The 24,609-nt window shown below is 41.2% G+C and overlaps 1 pseudogene; it reads left to right on the top strand.

The window, feature by feature from the left end:
• The window catches only part of LOC117441324 (zinc finger protein 721-like), a 243,847-nt pseudogene that overhangs the window by 133,509 nt on the left and 85,729 nt on the right, over window positions 1–24,609 (top strand).

Here is a 24,609-nt window from a genome sequence, read left to right as displayed (position 1 = left end):
TCCAGGTTGAATTGAGGCGAATATTTGAAATGTTCAGAGGTTGTTGTGTTTAATATTCATGAGAATATTTGTCATTGTTCAAATGATAATGAACATTAGCATAAAGCATATTTGTCCACTCATATGTTGATAAGAGTATTCAAAACTTGAAAAATATTCCTCTAAGGTACATTTAGAACGGATCAAAATGTGCGATTAATTTGCGATTAATTGCGATTAACTATTTTAATCGACTGACAGCCCTAGTTAAAAGTCAAGTTCGAGTCCAGTATGACTCCAAGATACTTGAAGTGGGGGACTAGTTCTAATTCTGCTCCGTTTAAAAACACATTGGATTCTTTGATTTTGACTGGTCGTTCACTGAACGTCATGCATACTGTTTTTTTTGCATTTAACTGTAAGCAAATGTTGTTCAGCCAGTGTTGAAATTTGTCCAAAGTATTTGAGAGACAGGATGTGATTATTTCTGTATTTTTCCTGTGTACAAAGATCATAATAATATTGATAATCATTTCAAAGTGACACAGAGACATTGGATTAATCTTCAGCAGCGTTTATATGCGTTTTAATGCCATTGAACACAACATTTGATCAGAAAACAGCAAAGAGAAGACGTATTTGCCGTAATGGCCCTGTTAACATTACATTACATGACATGTCACTTGGTAGACGCTTTTATCCAAAGCGACTTACATACTCAATCCTGTGGACATTCCCCAAAGGAGCAATTTGGGGTGAAGTGTCTCAGGGACACAACGATATGCTGACTGCAGTGGGGTTTGAACCTGTGCTCCCCCTTATCCCAACGCCAAGGCTCTATCAACTGCGCCACACGCCTCTCTGGAAAGTGAAGTTGTATGTTGTCTTTGCTTGCCTTCGCTGCCGTGAGTTCTGCCCTTATCCCAACGCCAAGGCTCTATACACTGCGCCACACGTCTCCCTGTAAAGTGAAGTTGTCTTTGCTTGCCTTCGCTGCCGTGAGTTTTGGTCGCACAGTGATGATACATATATATATATATAGTTATGTGCTAAGTGCGTTAGCACTCTTTCGCTTACTGCTGATTCAGAGACTCTGTCTTAGAGTTGTGTTTTGTTTCAGTAAAAATGTTTCAAATCGTCAGTTAGCTGAATTTCTTCTTGTTAAGTGGGTATGACACATTCATAGTTTCTTACATGTTATGAAGTCCTCAGAAGCTGTTGCGGCCCAGGCAGGTTAATGGTTATTTTTTGGTGTGCGTTTACATAATTAAAAAAACTATTTTAATGTGATTACACATTTTCTCCATATCGATAAGTGTTAGAACGACTACAAACATGCACAAACTATATATGTGACCTGCTCTATCGAAATCAGTCGCAGTGACCCGAAGACACATTTTGAGTTGTATACACTGTTGGAAAGAGGAGATTCCTAGCCTTCTAACGATATCATGATTGTTTTTGTACTCCAAATATTAAGCAAATATATGTCACATTTTATAATGACTGTCACAGAGTCATCATTTTGAGAAAAAGGCCTTCAAAGTTTCCTCTTCTCTGGAATCCATCGATCTGATTGATTATTAGCGGAGCAAATGATCCAAATACTACGGAGGGAAGATATTTTGGTTTGGATTACTGGTCTGGGGGAAGCTCGCGAGTTTGTGTGTTTGTGTATTTTTGCTGTGACGTCAAGTTACTCCGTTCTCCGCTTCTAATTATAACGTTACAAGCTTCAAAGTTGTATTTATCATCTGAATTCGCCGAAACAAGTTTAATATTCTGAAAGACAAGACTTTGTTTATTTGAAATGAGATGAAAACAAACTGTAATGGACCCTGCCGTGTTATCTATGATTACTATATGCCTTACATTCATAATTTCAGCCGAAGGGAGGGGGGGGCGGCGCTGCGGAAGAGCAGAGCGCGAGTGAGAGGTGCCTGTCATCTTCCCTTTACAAGCTTCAAAAATGTATTTATCGTGTGATTTTGGAAATAAAAGTTTCATATTCTGAAAGCCAATACTTTATTTATTTAAAATTTAAAAGTTACTGCCACCTGGTGCTGCAGAGATTTCATGAAGCGAAAGAGGTTTTCCTTCTATAAAACAGCTGTAGGCCGCAAATACTGTGAGAGTCACAGACATAAATTCATAGATCAAGGCAGACTAGTTCACAGACTCTCCTGTTTTGCCGATCCGGTACTTAAACAAATAGCTCTACACCCCTGGCCAAAATGACCTAACCCTAAAAGGAAGTCCGAGTTCGAAATATATCTCAAATAATGTATGCACTGCCATTTCCCTACATAAACATAACAGTCTATGATGAAACGTCTGTCTCCTGTGCGTTCCACTTCCTACTTGGCGCACCGGTAACTTTTTCATGCTTTTTCTTTTCATTTTCCTTTAGGGGCTTCGTACAATACCAAAACAAATATTTAAAGTCAAGTCTTTTATCAATGTTAGTCAAGCAAGTCTCAAGTAAAACAAATATGCGACTCGAGTCAAGTCATGTGACTTGAGTCCCCCACCCCTGGTATATACTGTGGTTAGAATGATGCTGTTGTATCTAATATAATACAAATATAATGAACACAAAGAGTTAGTAAAAGTAGTATTCCGTTAACTCAAGGTTTATATTAAGAGTTTTTATTGTGTTAACTGTATTTATGCTTTTTAGATTGACTTTCTCTCTTTCTTTGTCCATCTGTTCTAGAAACCGAAAGGAAGGGGGAGACGTCACAGCTGTCAGCAATGTGACAAATCCTTTATAACATTGGGACATTTAAAGAGCCACCTGCGTAGTCATACTGGAGAAGAAATGTACAGCTGTGAAGAGTGTGGGAAAACTTTCACTCAATCAGGTCATCTCAAAAGACATCAATTTATTCACACTGGAGAAAAACCATACAGCTGTGAAGAGTGTGGGACAACATTCAGGGAATCGGGTTCCCTCAAAAGACATCAACGTATTCACACAGGAGAAAAACCGTACAGCTGTGAAGAGTGTGGGAATACATTCAGGGAATCAAGTTCCCTCAAATCACATCAACGTATTCACACAGGAGAAAAACCGTACAGCTGTGAAGAGTGTGGGAAAACCTTCACTCAACCAGGTGATCTCCCAAAACATCAACGTATTCACACTGGAGAAAAACCGTACAGCTGTGAAGAGTGTGGGAAAACGTTCACTCAATCAAGTGATCTCCAAAAACATCATCGTATTCACACTGGAGAAAAACCGCACTGGTGTGAAAAGTGTGGGAAAACGTTCAATAGATCAGATGCTCTCGAATCACATCGGCGTATTCACACTGGAGAGAAACCGTACTGGTGTGAAGAGTGTGGGAAAACGTTCATTAGATCAGATGCTCTCAAATCACATCAACGTATTCACACTGGAGAGAAACCGTACTGGTGTGAAGAGTGTGGGAAAATGTTCAATAGATCAGATGCTCTCAAATCACATCAACGTGTTCACACAGGAGAGAAACCATAGTGGTTTTAAGAGTGTGGGAACACGTTTTCTCAAAGTTATAACCTTAAACTCCACGAGCGAATCCACACCGCATAGTTTTGAACAACTATGAGAGCCAAGCTAGCTGTTTCCTCCTCCTGATGTCCTGTTATATTTGAAGAGTCTTCCTGAATTGAAGCCTGACTAACAGACTTCAATTCACTGAGTCAGTCTCGTTTGATGTCCCTGGACAAGCCCTGAGGTCCTTCTCAGCTTTTTGAATATCCTTAAAGTCCCCCAAAAGAAAATGGGTGAGGCTTTTATCCACTACGCTCCCAAACTGTGGAACACCAGGAAATATCAGAGAGGCTCAGTGGACATTTTTAAACACCTTCTTAAGACACATCTCTTTAGATTAGCTTTTTATTAGCAACCCCCCACTTTAAATGGTCTTTTAGTCTATATTATTTACCTACTTTTATATTGTTTCATTTATGACATAGGAAGGGTTTTATCTCATATTAGTTTTTTAACCATTTCAATAACATTTATTTTTACATTGGTTTCTTTATATTTTAATCGTTTAACCTTTATTAGAATTATGACGTTTTTACTATTACTATTCATTTGTATTTGTATTGTACTTGTGTCTTATCTTTCTGAGAGAAATAATATTTTAGTTTTCATAATCCTTCTCCTGGCCTGCTTGTGTGACGTGTGCAACATGTGTAGTGTGGTGTCTCTGTGTGAGACCTGTTAGTTTCACTTGTTCATTGTTAGGAGATGTGCTCCAGTTTATCTTTGTGCATGGAGTACTTCAGTCTCTTTCTTTTAGGAGAAAGTTGTTCTCAGTTCATCTTAAGTTTGTTTTGTAAATTGGCTGGTGAGCCTTCTTCTTTTTCAAAAAATTAAACATTATCTACTAATTTTGCCAAATCAGTTTCCTCTCTCTCTGTTGTTTTTATATTTTGTTAATTCCCTTTGTATCCCTAGTTTAGGAGGGAACGTAACACTGTATTTCATTTTGTATTATCATACCTTTTACCTCCTTGTGTATCTTAACCTGTTAAAATGTTATATCAAGTGTTTTAGATTCAGTGTTAGCAACCAAGTGGGATTCTTTGGTTGATGTCGGTTTCTACAAGGACCACTATTGCGGTAAGCATGCTGTAACTTCCGGTTGTTGTTGTTGTCATCTCCAGGTATCCCGTGGGCCTGTTCTGTTGCTGATAGCTTATTATCTTAACTTAATCGATCGTTTTAAAACTCTTGATCACGGCAACTGCCTGACGTTGTAATCACACGTTACTACAGCTTAAGCACTCACAACTCTCCTTCTCTTAGCGACTGTAACGCCTACACTCTTTTCGGGTTTGATAACGGTAGCTACTTTAGCTTGATAGCTAGCCATGGCTCTTTCCCCACCCTCGGGTGTTATTTCTCATGTTTGGTTACTTCCCTGCCTCCTTTACTGGTACCGATACATGTGTTAAATGTAGTATAGTTGTTTGGTTGGAGGCGGGAATCATAGCCATAGAAGCCCGGCTCCGCATCTTAGAAAGTAACTCAGCTACAGTAAAGCCCAAGTTAGCCAGTGTGGACCGGCAAAAAGTAGCTCCTCTTAGCCGTCCCCCGGCAACTCCTGAGCAGCAGGGAGACTGTTCAGAAGGGGCATAACACGAAACCCGCAGGTCCCCACCAACCCGTTCACGTATCTAACAGATATTCCCCACTCAGCGAGACACCCGCTGCGAAGCCAACTCTGGTTATTGGTAGCTCTATTATGGGACACGTGAATTTAGAGACTGAAGCCTCCACAGTCACATGCATTCCGAGGGCCAGAGCGGGCGACGTTGAGGCGCATCTTAAACTACTGGCTAAAAATAAACGTAAATACAGTAGGATTGTTATTCACGTCGGTGGTAATGATGTTCATTTACGCCAATCAGAATGCACCAAACTTAATGTGGAGTTATGCTAAAACAATGTCGGACACCGTAATCTTCTCTGGTCCCCTCCCCAATATGATCAATGATGACATGTTTAGCATGGAGTCGCAGTCTTAACGGTGTGTGTGTCTGCCCAAGGACAATTTAAGGTAAAACCTAATAGAGGTGTCATACATAATAACCTAATAAAAGTAAATGTAACAACTACTACAGTGCAACAAAACAGGAAGATTAAATGTATGATCTTAAACATAAGATCTCTAGCATCTAAAGCAATATTGGTAAATTATTTAATATCAGATTATAATATTTATATATGCTGTCTCACTGAAACTTGGTTGAGACATGAAGAATATGTCAGCATAAATGAGGCCACTCCACCCAGCCATATCAACACTCATATTGCTCGAGGCATGGGCCGAGGAGGTGGAGTTGCAGCAATCTTTGACTCAAGTTTACTTATCAATACTAAACCAAAATTAAATTATACCTCCTTTGAAAGCCTCGTTTTTAGTCTTACGCATCCGACCTGGAAAACTTTGCAGCCAATCTTATTTGTTACAATGTATCGTGCACCAGGTCCTTATTCAGAATTCTTATCAGAATTCTCTGAGTTTGGTACTTAAAACAGATAAAGTAATTATCATAGGTGACTTTAATATTCATGTTGACGATGATAAAAATAGCCTTACTGTTGCATTTAACTCTATATTAGATTCTGTTGGTTTCTGTCAGAGTGTAAATAAACCAACCCACTGCTATAATCACACTCTTGACCTTGTTCTGATTTATGGTATTGAAATTGAGCAACTATTAGTCGAACCGCATAATCCTGCTTTATCCGACCATTTCTTAGTAACTTTTGAAGTACTGTTACTAGACTACAAAGCATTAGTCAAAAGCTCTTGCAGCAGAAACCTATCTGTTAGTGCTATAGCCACATTTAAGGAAGAGATTCCACCAATACTTAACTCGATAGCATGTCTGCATGTAAGGGAGGAAACTTATACAAAATGTACACCACCCCAAATTGATCATGTTGTTGATAGTGCTACAGATGCCCTGCGAATAAAATTAGACTCTGTTGCTCCTTTGAAAAAGAAGAAAATAAAACAACATAGATTAGCTCCATGGCATAATGCCGAAACCCGCAAAAATAAAGCAAAAGTCTAGACAACTTGAAAGGATATGGCGTTCCACTAAACTTGAAGAATCTCGTTTAATTTGGCATATTACTCTCAATGAATATAAGAAAGCACTGCGTAAAGCGAGAGCAGCCTACTACTCTTCATTAATAGATGAGAATAAGAATAATGCAAGATTTCTTTTCAGCACTGTAGCCAGGCTGACAGAGAGCCACAGCTCTATTGAGCCTTCTATTCCCATAGCACTCAGTAGTAATGATTTTATGTGCTTTTTTAACGATAAAATTGTTACTCTTAGAAACAAAATTAATGACCTCTTGCCTTTGACCAGTAAAGTGTTATCAACAGCTCCCGGAAACGTAAGTTCTAATATTACACTAGATAGTAAACTAGAATGCTTTTCAGCCATAAACCTTGAACAATTACATTCAATGATTCTCTCTTCTAAACCATCAACGTGCATGTTAGACCCAATTCCAACTAAGCTGTTGAAGGAAGTTTTTCCATTAATTAGCACTTCTTTATTAAATATTATGAATATGTCTTTATTATCAGGCTATGTTCCACAATCATTCAAAGTAGCAGTGATAAAACCGCTTCTTAAAAAGCACAACCTCGATCCAGAGGTTTTAGCCAACTATAGACCTATTTCTAATCTTCCGTTCCTCTCAAAAATTCTTGAGAAAGCGGTCGCAAAACAGTTGTGTGATTACTTAAAAAAACAATGATTTATTTGAAGATTTTCAGTCTGGCTTTAGAACACATCATAGCACAGAGACAGCTCTGGTTAAAGTCACAAATTACCTTCTAATAGCCTCAGACAAGAGACTTGTCTCTATTCTTGTTTTGCTCGATCTCAGTGCTGCATTTTATACTATCGACCATGATATCCTATTGCAAAGACTAGAGCACTTAGTTGGCATACAGGGAACTATCTTTTCAATTTACACACGGCATCTATTGCACGTCTGTCCGTCCTGGGAGAGGGATCCCTCCTCTGCTGCTCTCCCTGATGTTTCTCCCATGTTCCCTTTAAACTGTGGGTTTTCTTCGGAAGTTTTTCCTTGTACGATGTGAGGGTCTAAGGACAGAGGGTGTCGTATTGTCATACAGATATTCTGTACGCTCAGAGGATGGATGGGGGTGTGTGCAGTGATATCCACATGAGGCGTTACCATGGCGCTCATGGGCTTATTGTGTAGGTAGCATATCTCGGACAGAGGAATGCCGCGAGGTCTGTGGTTTAATAACCGAAAAGTCATAACCATCAGGCCTCTGCAGCGACTCCTGCTGCCTACTAATCAACAGATTGGAGGCAGCTGGTGTAGTTACTGTGCTCTGCCGCTTCTTAATCGATAGATTAAATAGTGCAGGCTTTTGTAACGAACTCTGCTGGCTATTAACCGATAGGTCATAGGCAGCTGGTTCACCCAGTGGAGGATATGTGAAATACATTTGTAACTGAACTGGGGTCGGAGCGTCCAGCAGAACCTTCCTGGCTGGCTCTGTAACCGCTGGATCTGAGTCATCCAGGCCGTGATTCTGGCCTGGGAGACTGCCACGGCTGCGCACAGCGTGAGGGCCGTGCTGTCCGCCTTAGCGATCTCCTCTGCCTCCTCTGGAGCTACGGTGGTGCACCGTTCGACCAACGTCACCACCGAGTTGGTCAGCAACGCGATGTTATTCGCTGCTGCCGACGCCTGGAACGCACACTGGTGCGCCCGGTCAGCCTGGCGGGCGACATACTGGTCTTTGGGGGTGGCCAACTTAGGGCGCCGTCCGGCTACCAAGTTGGCCTGCCTAACCCCGAAAAACGCCGTTAAGCTCGGTTCCAGAGCGGGTGTGGTTGGAAAAACCTCGTCCGTGAACCCCTCCACCTTAGTGAAGGGAACAAAGGTGGCCACCGGAGCCCTTAAGGTCCTCGGGTTCGCCGCTGCCCCTTCCTGGTAACGCCTAATGGCGGGGAAGTGCGGCCAGATCGGGTCACTCCTGCCCGTCTGAACCCGGGAAAATACTCCGGCCATGTCATCCAGAGCCACCCTCTCCCGTACTCGTGGAACGGGGAGGCCTCTGCATGCTGCTGCTTTGCCGATTATCTCCGGCAGCTCCAGCATGATGCCTCCCAATGCCGGTAGCGCCGTGGCCACGGAGAAGGGGACCACGTGCTCGACCGCCACCTCTGACTCTCGCTCCGACCCCGTCTCCCCCGTCCGGGGAAGAGGGGGAAGGGGAGAGCCGCATGGCGAGCCATGGAGGGAGACGGGGTAGGATTCGTCCGACTCCTGCCCCCCACTCGCCTCCAGAAACAGGTTGTTGTCCCTGTTCTGGATGGGCCAGTCGTCCTCCTCACCCGCAGCAGCTAGAGCGTCCGCCCTTTGCTTCCTGTCGGATGATGGGAGACGCACACTGTGAGAACATGCGATCTGCTGGCTGAGAGCCGCGTCCGCGTGCTCTGGCCCCAGGCAGGATGCGCATATCGGGTGCAAATCATAGCTCATGATATATCCTGTATTGCACGAAGGACACATGCGGATACGATCATTGCTGCTCATGATTCTTTCTCGTGCTTCAGTACTGCTGGTTGCTGAAGAAAAGAGGGAGCAGATTGCCGGGCCACCTTCCTATTTATACCGGAAGGAGGCCCGAGGGTGGGGCCCACCTAGCGGGTGGGCGTGGACTACAAGTGTTTCAGTGCTGCGCAGGGGCGCAGAGGGATAACCCAATAGCGAAAGCCTTAGAGGGCGAAGCCATATACGAAATAGAACTCTAAAACCGTTTGCAGTTCCTTTTCTGTTCACTAGTTTAAAAACAGAATATGAGAGGAAGGTACACATACTGTTTGGATGTAAGTAGGCTAATGAGTTTCAAATTCAGCAAAAAGCAAGTTGCATTTCTGTGGGTGATGGAAACACTTTCTGACAAGACATTATTTAGTAAAAGTGAGTAAATATAACTAAACTAAATATGCAATTATATCCTATTTGAGTGATTGTATGATCATTTTAGATGTATCTTTAACAGAGGCGTAAAGTAACTAAGTACATTTACTCAAGTACTGTACTGAAGTACAATTTGGAGAAACTTGGACTTTACTTTAGCTACCTTATACTTCTACTCCACTACAGTTCAGAGGTACATAGTGTACTTATACTCCACTACATGTATTTAATACCATGAATGATGTGAAATATAATCAAGTGTTAAATCAGACTTTAGTTCCACCTGGAGTAAATTCACCAGCTACCCTGCAGTATACAAAGTCATTCAAACTAGCTGCACCTTTACCAGCTTTGAGAACACTTTCATGATCAATCATTATATTCAAAACATACATAATAATAAAATGTATTATCACAAACCAAAACATTTTTCCAAATGTTTTAAATCCGTCATACCAGTCCCATATTTATATTTATTATTATTATTAATATTATTAATGTAATTATTATTTATTTTAATACCGTTAATTTTTTCTATTTTTTCGCCACAACAAATAAATACTGAAATCCCATGATGCATTGCGTTCAATATAAATATATTATAATACATATATATATATATATAATATAACAATAGTTGAAACAAATTCTTGCTTTAGTAAAAAATAGTTTTTATATTACATTTCTTTATATATATTTATTTCAAGGTAGTTTTTGTGATTTCATTATAAATTATATAATTTTTTTATTTGATATATTTAATTATTATTTTCTTATTTTCTTATTTATTTATTTTTACATTATTTTATTCTTACTATTTTTTTCTTCTTTTTTTCTTATTTTACCTCTTATTTTATTATATTTGTTATTTGAAAACATTATTATATTAATAATAGTGTTTTCAATCACAACAATTATTTTTTCCAAGATTTGTATATCTTTCATTATTTTATTTAACTATGTTTAAGTCCTAATGGATTTTTTTTATGTTATTATTTTAATTTTTTTGTCCAATAATTTTTTTGTCCCTCGGTTAGTTGTCAGGATACAAAGTCAATCAATCAATCAATCAATGTTTATTTATATAGCCCAATATCACAAATGTTACATTTGTCTCAGTGGTCTTCACAGTGTGTACAGAATATCAGTATGACAATACGACACCCTCTGTCCTTAGACCCTCACATCGTACAAGGAAAAACTTCCAAAGAAAACCCAGTTTAAAGGGAAAAATGGGAGAAACCTCAGGGAGAGCAACAGAGGAGGGATCCCTCTCCCAGGACGGACAGACGTGCAATAGATGCCGTGTCATTCAAGTCATTCAAACTAGCTGCACCTTTACCAGCTTTGATAACACTCAATCAATCAATCATTATAAAAAAGTATTATTACAAACAAAATCATTTTCCACAACTTTTAAAATCCGTCTGACCTGTCTCATCTTTATATATCTATTATTATTATTATTATTATTGTAATTCATCCATCCATCCATCTTCTCCCGCTTATCCGTGGTCGGGTCGCGGGGGTAGCAGTTCCAGCAGAGAGCCCCAAACTTTCTTTTCCCTGGCGACATCAACCAGCTCTGACTGGGGGATCCCAAGGCGCTCCCAGGCCAGCGAAGAGATATAATCCCTCCACCTGGTCCTAGGTCTACCCCTTGGTCTCTTCCCAGCTGGACGTGCCTGGAACACCTCCCTAGGGAGGCGCCCAGGTGGCATCCTAACTAGGTGCCCGAACCACCTCAACTGGCTTCTTTCGACACGAAGGAGGAGCGGCTCAACTCCGAGTCCCTCCCTGATGACCGAACTTCTCACCTTATCTCTAAGGGAGACACCAGCCACCCGGCGGAGGAAACCCATCTCGGCCGCTTGTATCCGCGATCTCGTTCTTTCAGTCATGACCCATCCTTCATGACCATAGGTGAGGGTAGGAACGAAAATGGCCCGGTAGACAGAGAGCTTTGCCTTCCGGCTCAGCTCCCTTTTCGTCACAAACGGTGCGGTAAAGCGACTGCAATACCGCTCCGATTCTCCGGCCCATCTCACGCTCCATTGATCCCTCACTCGAGAACAAGACCCCGAGATACTTGAACTCCTTCACTTGGGGTAAGGACTCATTCCCTACTTGGAGTGGACAGTCCATCGGTTTCCTGCTGAGAACCATGGCCTCAGATTTGGAGGTGCTGATCCTCATCCCAGCCGCTTCACACTCGGTTGCGAACCGATCCAGTGAGTGCTGAAGGTCGCAGACCGATGAAGCCATCAGAACCACATCATCTGCAAAAAGCAGTGGTGCAATCCTTAGTCCACCGAACTGCAGACCCCCCCCCCCCACGACTACGCCTCGAAATCCGATCCATGTATATTACAAACAGGATTGGTGACAAAGCGCAGCCCTGGCGGAGGCCAACCGTCACCGGAAATGGGTCCGACTTACTGCCGAGGACCCGGACACAGCTCTCGCTTTGGGAGTACAGAGATTGGATGGCCCTGAGTAGAGACCCCCTCACCCCATACTCCCGCAGCACCTCCCACAGTAACTCCCTGGGAACCCGGTCATACGCCTTCTCCAAGTCTACAAAATACATGTAGACCGGATAAGCGTACTCCCAGGCCCCCTCCAGGATCCTTGCGAGAGTAAAAAGCTGATCCGTCGTTCCACGACCAGGACGGAATCCGCATTGTTCCTCCTCAATCTGAGGTTCGACAATCGGCCTGACCCTCCTTTCGAGTACCTTGGAGTAAACTTTCCCGGGGAGGCTGAGTAGTGTGATGCCTCTGTAATTGGCACACACCCTCTGATCCCCCTTTTTGAAAAGGGGGACCACCACCCCGGTCTGCCACTCCTTCGGTACCGTTTCCGACTTCCACGCAACGTTGATGAGACGTGTCAACCATGACAGTCCCTCAACACCCAGAGCCTTCAGCATTTCCGGGCGGATCTCATCCACCCCCGGGGCTTTGCCACTGTGGAGTTGTTTGACGACCTCAGTGACCTCCCCCCGGGAGATTGGCGTTGATCCCCTGTCATACTCCAGCTCTGCCTCTAACATAGAGGGCGGAGTTGTCGGGTTCAGGAGTTCCTCAAAGTGTTCCTTCCAACGTCCCAACACTCCATCAGTTGAGGTCAACAACGTCCCATCCTTACTGTACACAGCTTGGATGGTTCCCTGCTTCCCCCTCCTGAGGTGTCGGACAGTTTTCCAGAACAACTTTGGTGCAATTATTATTGTAATTATTACCTATTATTCATTTTAATAGCGTTCGTTTTTTCTATTTTTTTTCACCACATGGGGCAGTGAACTGATGTTTAAACAAAAACTAAAATCCCATCATGCATTGCCGTTGTCCGTTTCGAGCTTCCGGTCCTCAGAAGCTACACGTTGCTAACAGACTTTGATGCAGATCTTAAATCAAGAAACTTTAAAAACACATACAAAGAGTTAGTTTATCCTTGGAGGGTGATTTATCCGTGGTTTTGTTGCCTCCCGTTCTTTGTTCGTAGCTTTTTATAGAACATTGCTGATCGGTAAACATAAGTAAAGGCATTAAAGGGAGATTAGTGTGTTTAACGGCAGTGTTTTATCAAGGAGAAGAACGACTGACGAACCAGGACGAAGAGGAGAGAGAGGTAACATCCTTCAGTGAGTGGCGGTGTGCGTGTGTTTCTGATGATACATATTTTTTATTATATATGTTTTATAATAATTGATCATGAAAGTGTTCTCAAAGCTGGTAAAGGTGCAGCTAGTTTGAATGACTTTGTATACTGCAGGGTAGCTTGTGAATTTACTCCAGGTGGAACTAAAGTCTGATTTAACACTTGATTATATTTCACATCATTAATCCAGATCTGTAAAGTAACTAAAGGTATTAAATGCATGTAGTGGAGGAAAAGTACACCATTCACCTCTGAACTGTTCTAAATGTGCAAAGTAGCATTACATAGAAATACTCAAGTAAAGTAAAAGTACCTCTAAATGGTACTTAAAGTGGACCTATCATGCTATATCTGAACAATATATTGTAGGGCCATGCCTATATAAAGTATATAAACTTATAAATATAGTTTTTTTTCTAATACCAAACAGACCCTCCATTTTAGCCATGCCTCATTTCACTCTATTTGCTCTTTCCAGCCCTGATTTTGCAGGGGGCTGATTCTGTGAGCTGCAGCTGACCACGCCCCCCTGCAGGAGAGGGGAGCGTGCTTTGAGATCAGCTGCTGGGCTCTCAGAAGAGGGGGAACAAAAGAGATCTTCGTCCTCCGTGTTTTATTCTTATATGATTATATAGAGTCATAATTCATTTGTTTTAAAGCTCAATGAATAACAAAGAAGACCTTTGACTGATCTGGATCAGTCTGTATCAGATCCGTTGCAGCCCCGTTTTTTAGAGGTTTGGGTATGGAGGAAAAGAGAGGGTTGTGTTTTCTGACGCTTGGTGAGTTCCCTGACACACCGGGGACACATATTCATGTATAAAAGACGTGCATTTTGCATGATAGGTCCCCTTTAAGTACAGTTCTTGAGTAAATGTACTTAGTTACTTCTCACCTCTGCTATGACCCTACGAAGTAGCTGTAGATTTGTTTAGTTGTGTCTGTGGGTTGTATTGAGTTGTCTTGTTTTGTGTCAGCTGTAGTTGTGTTGATTATTTCAGAGACACAGCCGGAGAAGGAGCACTGAGAGCAGCATGGAGGAGAACAAAGAGACCCCTGGAGCTCAGGTCAGTGTGCACTTCATCACAATATATTCCTAACACTGTTATCCCCAAAAGAAAGATCACAACCTGTTTAGAAAATACAATATGAATGCACTGTATGGTTAGATATAGCTTAGAACGTTGTTGTATACGATAACACTTTATTGGTCAGATCAAGTCTGAAATGTGACTTGCATCACAGCAGCTCCATGTGTAACATCAACATAAACAAATATCAAGACACAATACATGAAAAACAAACTACAAACATGTAACATAACAGCAGGATCAGTGAGAGACAACCTGCTCAAAGAGCCTTCAGCGTGCTTTTGGTCTGGATTCAGCTCTGTGTTTACTGAGAGGACTGACTGGAGCACAAAGGATGCTTCAGTCTGACTTTATTGAATCTCCATTAGATGGCAGCAGTTCGTATTCTCTGTTCAGAGCATGCTTTGGGTCCCAGATGATGTTGTTGGACAGCCTCTCAGGTTATTATGGTCTGCTGAGTCAGAAAGTCTCTGACAGGGTGGACCAACAATCTTTGAGCAGATTTTTAACAGGTGGAACAGTTTTGATTTTAAAGCTGTTGACAAACACTTGTACCAGGTAGCTTTGCAGTACTTCAGAACAGACACGATCACAGATGTAAAGAACAACTGAAGAATTTCTCTGCTCGTCCAAAAAGACCTAAGGCGGCGGAGAAAATACATTCTTTGTTTTGTCCTTTTGCACAGATATTCAATATGCTCTTTCCATGACAGCAGACGGTCAATCGTTACACCCAAGTATTTGTATGAAACTCCCTGCTTGATTTAATCTGTATGGATGACAATGAGGACTTTATGGGAGTCAGATGGTGAGCCAAACACGATTTCCTCAGTTTTCTTGGTGTTGATCTCAAGAGCATTGATATCAGTCCACTCAACCACCTGATTTACAGCCTGTTGGTGCAGATCAGGGTCATCTGTGTTACTTAGCAGAGATATTATTGCAGTATCATCAGAGTACTTAATTATGAATTGATGTGGTGTGTTGGAACACTCAGAAATGTATTTTGGGTCCAAACCATTCAATGCTTTATAAACCAGCAGCAGTATTTTGAAATCCAGTGTAAAGACTTCAGAACAGGAGTGATGTGATCCACTTTCTTAGTGTCAGTGAGGAGCAGCAGCTTTCTAATAGATTTTTTAGTGAGACCTGTGAAGACACCATTGCAGTAGTCGAGTCTACTGAAGATAAAAGCATGGACAAGTTTTTCCAAATCCTGCTGTGACATTAGTCTTTTAATCCTAGATATGTTCTTTAGGTGATAGTAGGCTGATTTAGTAACTGTTTTAATGTGACTGTTTAAACTCAGGTCAGAGTCCATGACTACACCTAGATTTTTTAGGTGTTTGAACATTGCAGACTGAAGCTCAGCGCTAACTTTTATACGCTCTGCCTTGGCTCCAAAAACCATTACCTCAGTTTTATCTTTGTTTAATTGGAGAAAGTTCTGACACATCCAGTCATTGATTTGTTCAATGCACTTACTCAGTGTTTGAATTGGAGCATAGTCTCCTGGTGAAATGGTTATGTAAATGTGTGTGTCATCTGCATAGCTATGGTAACTCTGGCTGGATCCACACGAGAACCCAAATGAAACGCATTCGATATATAAAAAAAGTCTTCCGTCCATACGCAATAGGCACCAGAAACGTGTCCGTTCACACTAGACAGCTCGACCTGCTGGAGAAGCTGTAGTACATTTGCTGGGCCTTTAAGTGGCGCTGTACTTCCGCCCCAAAAGACACCAAAAGCAGCGAAGAAGACCGAGCATGGTTGCCATGGTTATCTGGTTGCCCTTATGTTTATTCTCCGCAGAGGATTTAGCAACGTGTAGTGCAGCAGCGGTGGGGAGAGAGGCAGGGCTCTGGCTGTTTCGGCAGTTTCTGTTTCTCTTTTTCTCCCTCCCCGAGGCGAGCGTGTGCGCCTGCTGTAAAAGGCAGGCCCTCTGAGCCTGGCTCCCGAGCAGGACATTAGATAAAAAACACCCTGCTCTCCGCCTCTTCCAAGGGATGAAGGAACAGTGCGGGGGGGGGGATCTGCTGGAGGCTCCCGCTGGGTGCACTGTCCTGCGAGGGTTAGGGTTAGGGTTAACCGGCTTATAGTTGGTGTTGACATGGAGATCATTTAAATGCAAAGCGACATTGAATTGAAGGCCAGAGCAAGAGATCAGGACTTTTGGTCACTCGTGAGTAGAGAGAGGTATCCACTGATTGTGTCATGTGCGCTTAAACTGAAGGCCTACTTTGGCTCCACATACTTATGTGAAACGGCCTTTTCACAAATGAAAATAATTAAATCCAAGTATAGAACTCGTATGACTGACGCACATCTTACTGACTGCCTATCAGCCAGATATCAAAAGGCTTACAGATAATGTGCAGTCACAGCAGTCTCATTAAAGGCAGGCTGATCAGAATCAGAATACCTTTATTAGTCCCACAGAGGGGAAATTTGCATCGTTACAGCAGGAAAGAGCCACAGACAGCTTAATTTTACATATGTTAAAAAAAAGTACTAAGTTATGATATAATACAAATATAATAAAAAAATATATAAGTAAGAAAAATACTTTTCAAAATACAAATCCTGTAACAGTTCTTATGCTGCGTTCACACCGGACGCGATGCGATGTTTGGGGGCGGTGCGATTACATGTAAAGTCAATGCAGAGACGCGGACAGACGCAAATTCACTCCGACGGCGAGCATGAAGCGGTGGACGCGGCGCGAATCACGCGATTGAACTGTGCCGCATCAAACGTGAGATTTCAATTTGATCAACTCGAGCGTCAAAGTCACGTGCCGCGTTCTCGCGGAAGCCAATCAGCGGTGACGATCTCTGACGTTTAACCAGAAAACAGAAAAACATTACTTATAGTGAAAACCACCCTTGGATGATGGGATCGGAGACTATAAGCTTTAGGAATCCAAAGTACATATAAGTACCTTGTATGAAGATTGATGCAACACAAGTGACATTTGACCTTTTTAGAGAGGTTTAGCAAAATAAACTCCACCTCTGAGGCCATTTGGGTGGAAATGGGCATATTTGCCGTTTCTCTGGAACACATTGGTCGATTTTGATGAGTGACATCTCTTTTGAACCGTTAGAGCAAATAGAATCGAAGGGAGGTTTCCACATACACACACACCTATCTTCCGCTCTGAAATCTGAAAACTTAAAACTACTGTTATTGCTGATGGATTATCAGAAATCATTTCAAAGTGACACAGACACATTGGATTAATCTTTGGGTTAACCTTCAGCAGCGTTTTTTATTGTTTTAATGCCATTGAAGACAACAAAGGTAAGACATATTGTCGTGTTGGTTACCTAATGCCACGTGTTGTGATGTCTGTTTTTGTTTCTCATCTCGCGAGTTTTGATCATGGAATGATGATACCGATTCCTATCTAATCTGTGTAATCTCACAATGCTAATCAATGGGTTGGATGTGCATTTACGATAAGTAATAAGGGTTTTATACCGTGAGTTCTGTGCTAACGGCGTTAGCATTTTTTGGCTCACGGCTAATTCAGAGGCTCAGCGTTAGTCTTGTGTTTTTTTGTTTCTAAAAATGGCTCATATCGTCAATTAGCTGAGTTTCTTCCCGTTACATGGATATGAAACATTCATAGTTTATTAAATCTTAAGAAGCCCTCAGACACTGTTGCTTGCAGATGTTGTGGTTTCTCCCCCGCCCGCGGGGGGAATGGGGCTTAACAGATTAATATACACACAAATACCGCCTCCTCTGGTTTTTCCCGTGTTTGCATCGCTGACTTATTTAAGTGTCAATTGAAGTCGTGTCGCAGTTTAATCTGAGCGGATCGCAGTTTACCACAGCTCTCCACGCTGCGTTGGAGGAGATGGGTGTAAACAACTCAGACAGACTGTATGAAAGTATAAACAGGTCTCAAATCAACTCGATATCATATTAATAACGATATATGATACAAATATAAGAATGACAACAAGAACAAGCCACAGAAGTTGTATCACAAGTTATCCTGGGCGGAGCTCTCCACAGCTGAAGACTTCTTCACGAAATTCATGACAGTACCTTTTGTATGTCCATAGTGTGTCCACTTTGTTGCTCAATGAGCGCAGGTTTGTGAGAATGATGGATGGAAGTGGTGGCCGGCTGAATCTCCGCCATAGGCGATTCTGAACGCCTCCCCTCCTTCCTCGTCTCTTTTTCCTGGTGTTTCTAAGCGGCTCCTGAGGGATGTCATCCAATATTGAAGAGCACAGATGGCTTGATGTATTCGTATGATGCCGATCGCATTGTAGCTCCAGCATAGCCTCACGGCTGTAGCAGCGTAGAGGCCGGGGCTCCTCGTCATACCTGCTTGTGCCGTCACTCAGGTGTTTCTTGGAAAGTTGTATGGCCAGACATGATCTGCAGAAGGCAAATGTAATCAAAAGGATCAAAAGCATGGTCTATAGGGAAACCTGTTCCTGTGTCCCTGAAAACGGCTGCTCCATGTTTCCCAAACGGCACTCCTCCCGCTTGAATCTGGCTGTCTCATACTGCATGTATGACTTCATAATCTCCCTCAATTCCTCCATCGTTTTCACCTCCTCAGTCCTCACTTGGTCAATCCCACTCCTGACACCAATTGTGAAGCTGACCGTTGAGTGGCCCAGACCAAGCAAAGAGGCAGAACTTCCAAAATACAACCCGGTGTGGGCATTTATTACTCACAAACGTATGACACAGCCCCAATCTGCTGTTCATGTGAGCACAGTCACCATCCACCACAAGGATCTCACACACTACCCAGCCTCCTAACAGACAGGGAAACAGAGCCTAAATACACACACACCCTAATCAACCAATTAGACACAGGTGGGGTGGGGGGTTGGGGGGAGGAGACAACACAGGGCACCAGGTGAACATAATCAGGAGCAACAGAAAAAACGGGAGGGGGAACACTTTTAAAAAAACCTATGTGGTCAGCAGATACCAAACCCCAACAATATCTTGAAAACCAGGAGGACGTTTTTTGATAAGCTAAAGCTCAAATACTTTACCAAAATCAACTAAACTATGTTGTGACCCATTCTCAGAAACTAACAATGCGAGATATGGAGAAAGCTTGGGAAGTTCATCTAGCCACGAATGATTTAGGAGGAGGTGTGGAGATAAGGAACCAGGGTGATAGAAAATCTGTGTTATTCATGTCCACGACTTGTCCATGAACAGAGGAAAAATTATCTCCTGAAGAGAAGCATCTTGGACAGATTTTATTCAGCCCTGAGGGAAATGTCTCAAGGTACTAACATTTGCATATACACTCTTTATTCTTCAATATCTGAAGCTACTAAAAAAAACTGTTCAGGGAGCAAAAGCTGTGAGTGGATGGAAGATGATGATGTCTGATCCAGATGTGGAGTGTAGATAACCTCAGGAATTAAGCCACAAAAGGGGAAACAATGAAACCCTTAGTTTATGTGCTTTCTTCCACAGGAGAGGATGGCTTCTTGTGGGATCTTCCCTCAATAATTTAGAATTTGTCTTGGTAAATTATGTACCAAGGGATATTCAATAGAGCAAAAGAAGGAATTTAAATCTGAGTAACAAGCAATAGCTCAAATGCAAAGGATTTAGCTGTAGAACTGTTAGAATGTTTAGTGAATTATGCAAAGAAAGATGGCAAGACGAAACTCTGTCTATTGGCATATGGATCATTAGAGCTTGAATGGAGAATACCTCAGTATCAAAGAGGAAATGGTAAAATAACCTTTATATTATTTTTCTCGTTGGTTTTAATTTTACATTATTAGTTTTTATCTTCAGTTATTTTTAATTGTTATATGCCTACACCCTACAACAGTATTCATTTAAATTGAATTTTGGTAACACATTATATTAAGGTACACAAATTAACCATCAAGCAGTTGTTAATTAACATGCATATAAGCAATATATTGGCTCTTTATTAGTCATTATAAAACACTTATGAATGCCTTAATCTACATGACCATATTCTACAAGTAATAAGCCATTAGTTGAGAGTTTTTCCTCAATAACCCTCTAATTAGTGCTTATTTATTGCAAGTAAGGAAGTTGTTGTACATGAGTTTTGGTCTTAATATGCTCTGCTCAATATGGGCCTAATAAGGCAGTAGTACCACAAGAATAGTAATTCTACCATAATAACACTTATTAACAAGACATGAAATTATAAGTGTTAATTGTGTCTAAATAATTCAAAATTAGGTATTTATATCTAAGAATATGTGTTTGCAGGGTTCGTACGGGTGCTGGAAATGCTTGAAATTGTATGAGGTGTTTTCAAGGTTTGAAAAGTGCTTGCATTTTGGGAATGGTGCTTGAATTTGCTTGAACATGCTTTACTTCGCTTTTAAGATTAAAAGAAAATAAAGAAGTCGGAGCGCACTTAATTGCTTTACTTTTACATAAAACAGCCCTGCTCTGGCCTTCCCGCGCGATGCGCGTGGCTGGCAAGTGTTTTTGTTACGTGTGACCTGGGCATTCTGATGAGTGATAGATGACATTATGCCAGGAGGTTGCAGTTTCAACGAGCGTTGGCTAGCAGAAGACAAATACAAGCCATGGCTAAGACGAGGGTCAAGCCCACGAGTAGCCTCCTGCAAAGTTTGCAAAAAATAACGTTGACGAGCCACATGAAAGGTACGCCGTAGTAGAGCATTTTAGATTAGACTAACGTTGCATGTTTAAGCTAACGTGAGCAAGCTGAATAGCGAACTCGATAATTAGTTAGTAAAATTAGTATTCCGTTAACTCAATATTATATTAAGTACGTTTTTATTGTGTTATTTGTATATATGTATATGCTTTTTAGTTTTACTTTCTCTCTTTCTTTGTCTGTCTGTTCTAGAAACCGAAAGGAAGAGAGAGACGTCACAGCTGTCAGCAATGTGACAAATCTTTTACAACATCTGGACATTTAAAAAGCCACCTGCTTATTCATACTGGAGAAAAACCGTACAGCTGTGAAGACTGTGGGACAACATTCACTATTTCAGGTAATCTCAAAAAACATCAACGTATTCACACTGGAGAAAAACCGTACAGCTGTGAAGACTGTGGGAAAACTTTCACTACATCAAGTCATCTCAAAACACATCAGCGTGTTCACACAGGAGATAAACCGTACAGCTGTGAAGAGTGTGGGAAAACATTCATGACATCAGGTAATTTTCAGATGCATCAACGAATTCATACTGGAGAAAAACCGTATTGGTGTGAAGAATGTGGGAATATGTTCACTTCATCAAGTCATCTCAAAACACATCAGCATGTTCACACTGGAGAGAAACCGTACAGCTGTGAAGAGTGTGGGAAAACATTCACGACATCAAGTAATTTTCAGACGCATCAAAGAATTCATACTGGAGAAAAACCGTATTGGTGTGAAGACTGTGGGAAAACGTTCACTTCATCAAGTGCTCTCAAAACACATCAGCGTATTCACACTGGATAAAAAACGTACAGCTGGGAAGAGTGTGGGAGAACATTCACTACATCAAGTCATCTCAAAACACATCAGCGTGTTCACACAGGAGAGAAACCGTAGTGGTTTTAAGAGGGTGGGAAAACGGTTTCTCAAAGTATTCACCTTAACCTGATCTACACCGCCCCCCCCCCGGTACCGGGGGGAAAACGCGTCATCTGCAGGAAACAGCGTCTGAGGGCATCTTAATATTCAATAGATTATGAATGTTTTATATCCATGTAACGGGAAGAAACTCAGCTAACAGATCTTTTTTTTTTTTTTTTTTAAACACTAAGCTAATGCTCAGCCTCTGAATTAGCCACGAGTGGAAGAATTACTGCACAGACTGCAATTACTGCACAGAAACTCACTCATAACACCCTTATTACTTATCTTAACTAAACATCCAACATATCGACTAGCATAGTGAGATTACACAGAATTGATAGGTACATACATCACCACTCTATGATAACTCGCGAAAATATTAACAAGAACAGACATCAAAACATGTGGCGCTAGGTAACTAAAACGGCAAAATGGCTTACCTTTGTCGTTGTCTGGTCAAAAGTGGTCTTCAACGGCATTAAAACGATAAAAACGCTACTGGAGGTTAATCCAATGTATCTGGAGGTTAATCCATAGGTTAATCCAATGTGTCTGTTGAAATAACTTCTGATAATCCATAAGCAATAAACCTGCTTTTCCGTTTCCAGATGTCAGAGCGAGAGATAGGTTCGCTCTCATGCAAAACTGTGTGCGCATAGCTCTCATTTCTCAATGGTGTATGTGGAAACCCCCCTTCGATTCTATTGGCTCTAATGGTCAAAAAGAGATGTCAATCACCAACATCGACCAATGGGTTCCAGAGAAAGGTAATAATGGCCATTTCCACCCAAATCACCTCAGAGGTGGTTTTTTTGCTGCTAAACCTCTCTAAAAAGGTCAAATGTCACTTGTTTTGCATCAATCTTGATACAGGGTACTTATTATATGTTATACCCTAACCCTTCCTAAAGCTTTTAGTCTACCTTACCATCATCCAAGGGTAGTTTTCACTATAAGTAAAAAATAATTTATGGACTGACACTATAATATACAGTTTTTTACTATGTTCAATCTGAATCTCACAGGTTTATCATTAGTTTGAGAAAAAAGATTATTATTTTTTCTCTTTTCGAAGTGTAGTTATTGTCATTTGTTCTGGAATTGTCATTTTCGAGCCTCAGACCTGAAACACAGGCTCAGTCCTTAACAGGTTACAGTTCATGAGCCATTCTGCATAGTTTTGAACAACTATGAGAGCCAAGCTAGCTGTTTCCTCCTCCTGGTGTCCTGAGAGATGTAGTTATATTTTAAGTGTCTTTCTGAATTGAAGTCTGATTAACAGACTTAAATTCAAAGAGTCAGTCTCGTTTTATGTGCCAGGACAAGCCCTGAGGTCCTCTTCAGCTTTTTAAATATCCCTAAATTCCCCAAAATATAATGGGTGAGGCTTTTATCCACTACGCTCCCAAACTGTGGAACAACAGGAAATATCAGAGAGGCTCAGTGGACATTTTTAAACGCCAGCTAAAGACACATCTCTTTAGATTAGCTTTTTATTAGCAACCCCCCACTTTAAATGGTCTTTTAGTCTTTATTATGTACCTACTTTTATATTGTTTCATTTCTGATATAGGAAGGGTTTTATCTTATATTAGTTAGTTAACCGTTTCAATAGCAACATTCTTTTTACGTTGGTTTCTTTATATTTTAATCCTTTAACCTTTATTAGAATTATGACGTTTTTATTACTCTACATTTTTAGTTTTTATTTCTGTTGTACCGATATGTTCACTTTATTTTATAGGGTTTTATATTGTTGAATCTTTTCACTTTTCTTGTGTCTTATCTTTCCGAGATAAATCATATTCTTTTTTTACTGTATTTCATTTGTTATTATCATACATTGGACCTCTTTGTGTATCTTAACCTGTTACAATGTTATATGTTGCTGCATGTATCTGTAAAGGTCTTAACATCTGAAGGGACTTTCTTGTTGTTTATTTTTAACTTGTGATGTGTCGCCATTTTGTAAAGCACTTTGAGCTGCATGTGCTGTATGAAAAGCGCTGTATAAATAAAGCTTTATTATTACAACAGTTTTTTATGTTCTGACCAGCGTTTACACTATGCCAACACAACACCACAGAGATGCTGTTTCTCCAATTGAATTGATTTTTGTAATAGTTCCTCAACTATGAAGAAATGTTTTACTATGCTGTGTTTCAACCATGCAGGCATGAAAATCACTCACCTTTCGGCGAAATTCGCCGTTTGGAAACCAAAATAGGTGACCTACGTGAATCGTGTAGATTCGATGAGAAAATATTTAAGGGGGGGGGGGTAAGTTCAGAGGCCGTAATGGTACGTACCGTTGGGTGACGAGTGGAAGACGAGACCCAATCACTGCCGCTGAGAGAGTGACGGCAGTGACGGTGCGTGTAGTAACTCACGGGAGGCTTCTTTTATTTTATTTGTATTCATAATAATTAAAAAAATTCGTCAGAATGTAAAACATTCTGACACGTTCGATTCCTGTTTTGAATAGTGTGCCGTCGATGGGTTTCATTCCATTTCAAAGTCCTTTTTGACCTCTGTGTAAACTTCGCGCATCCAATCACAGAGGTTGAGGACTGATCACGGGTTTGTCAAGCTAAGCACATGGTGTAGTGCCAAACGATAGCTGAGGATTCTGGGTAGTGTAGTGTCTTCGGCCATCCTAAAACTCTGAAAAAACATTTGTTTATCCGAATCGAAGGGGAAAAATACAAAAGCATTGCACACAATTCAAATCAATCAATGTTGTGTAATTAACAAGGATAATCTGGTGTTTTTTAGTCGATGAGTAGTGCAGA

This window comes from Pseudochaenichthys georgianus, unplaced genomic scaffold (assembly GCF_902827115.2).
Source record: "Pseudochaenichthys georgianus unplaced genomic scaffold, fPseGeo1.2 scaffold_167_arrow_ctg1, whole genome shotgun sequence".
Lineage (NCBI taxonomy): Eukaryota > Metazoa > Chordata > Actinopteri > Perciformes > Channichthyidae > Pseudochaenichthys > Pseudochaenichthys georgianus.
This window is presented reverse-complemented; position numbering and strand designations above follow the sequence as displayed.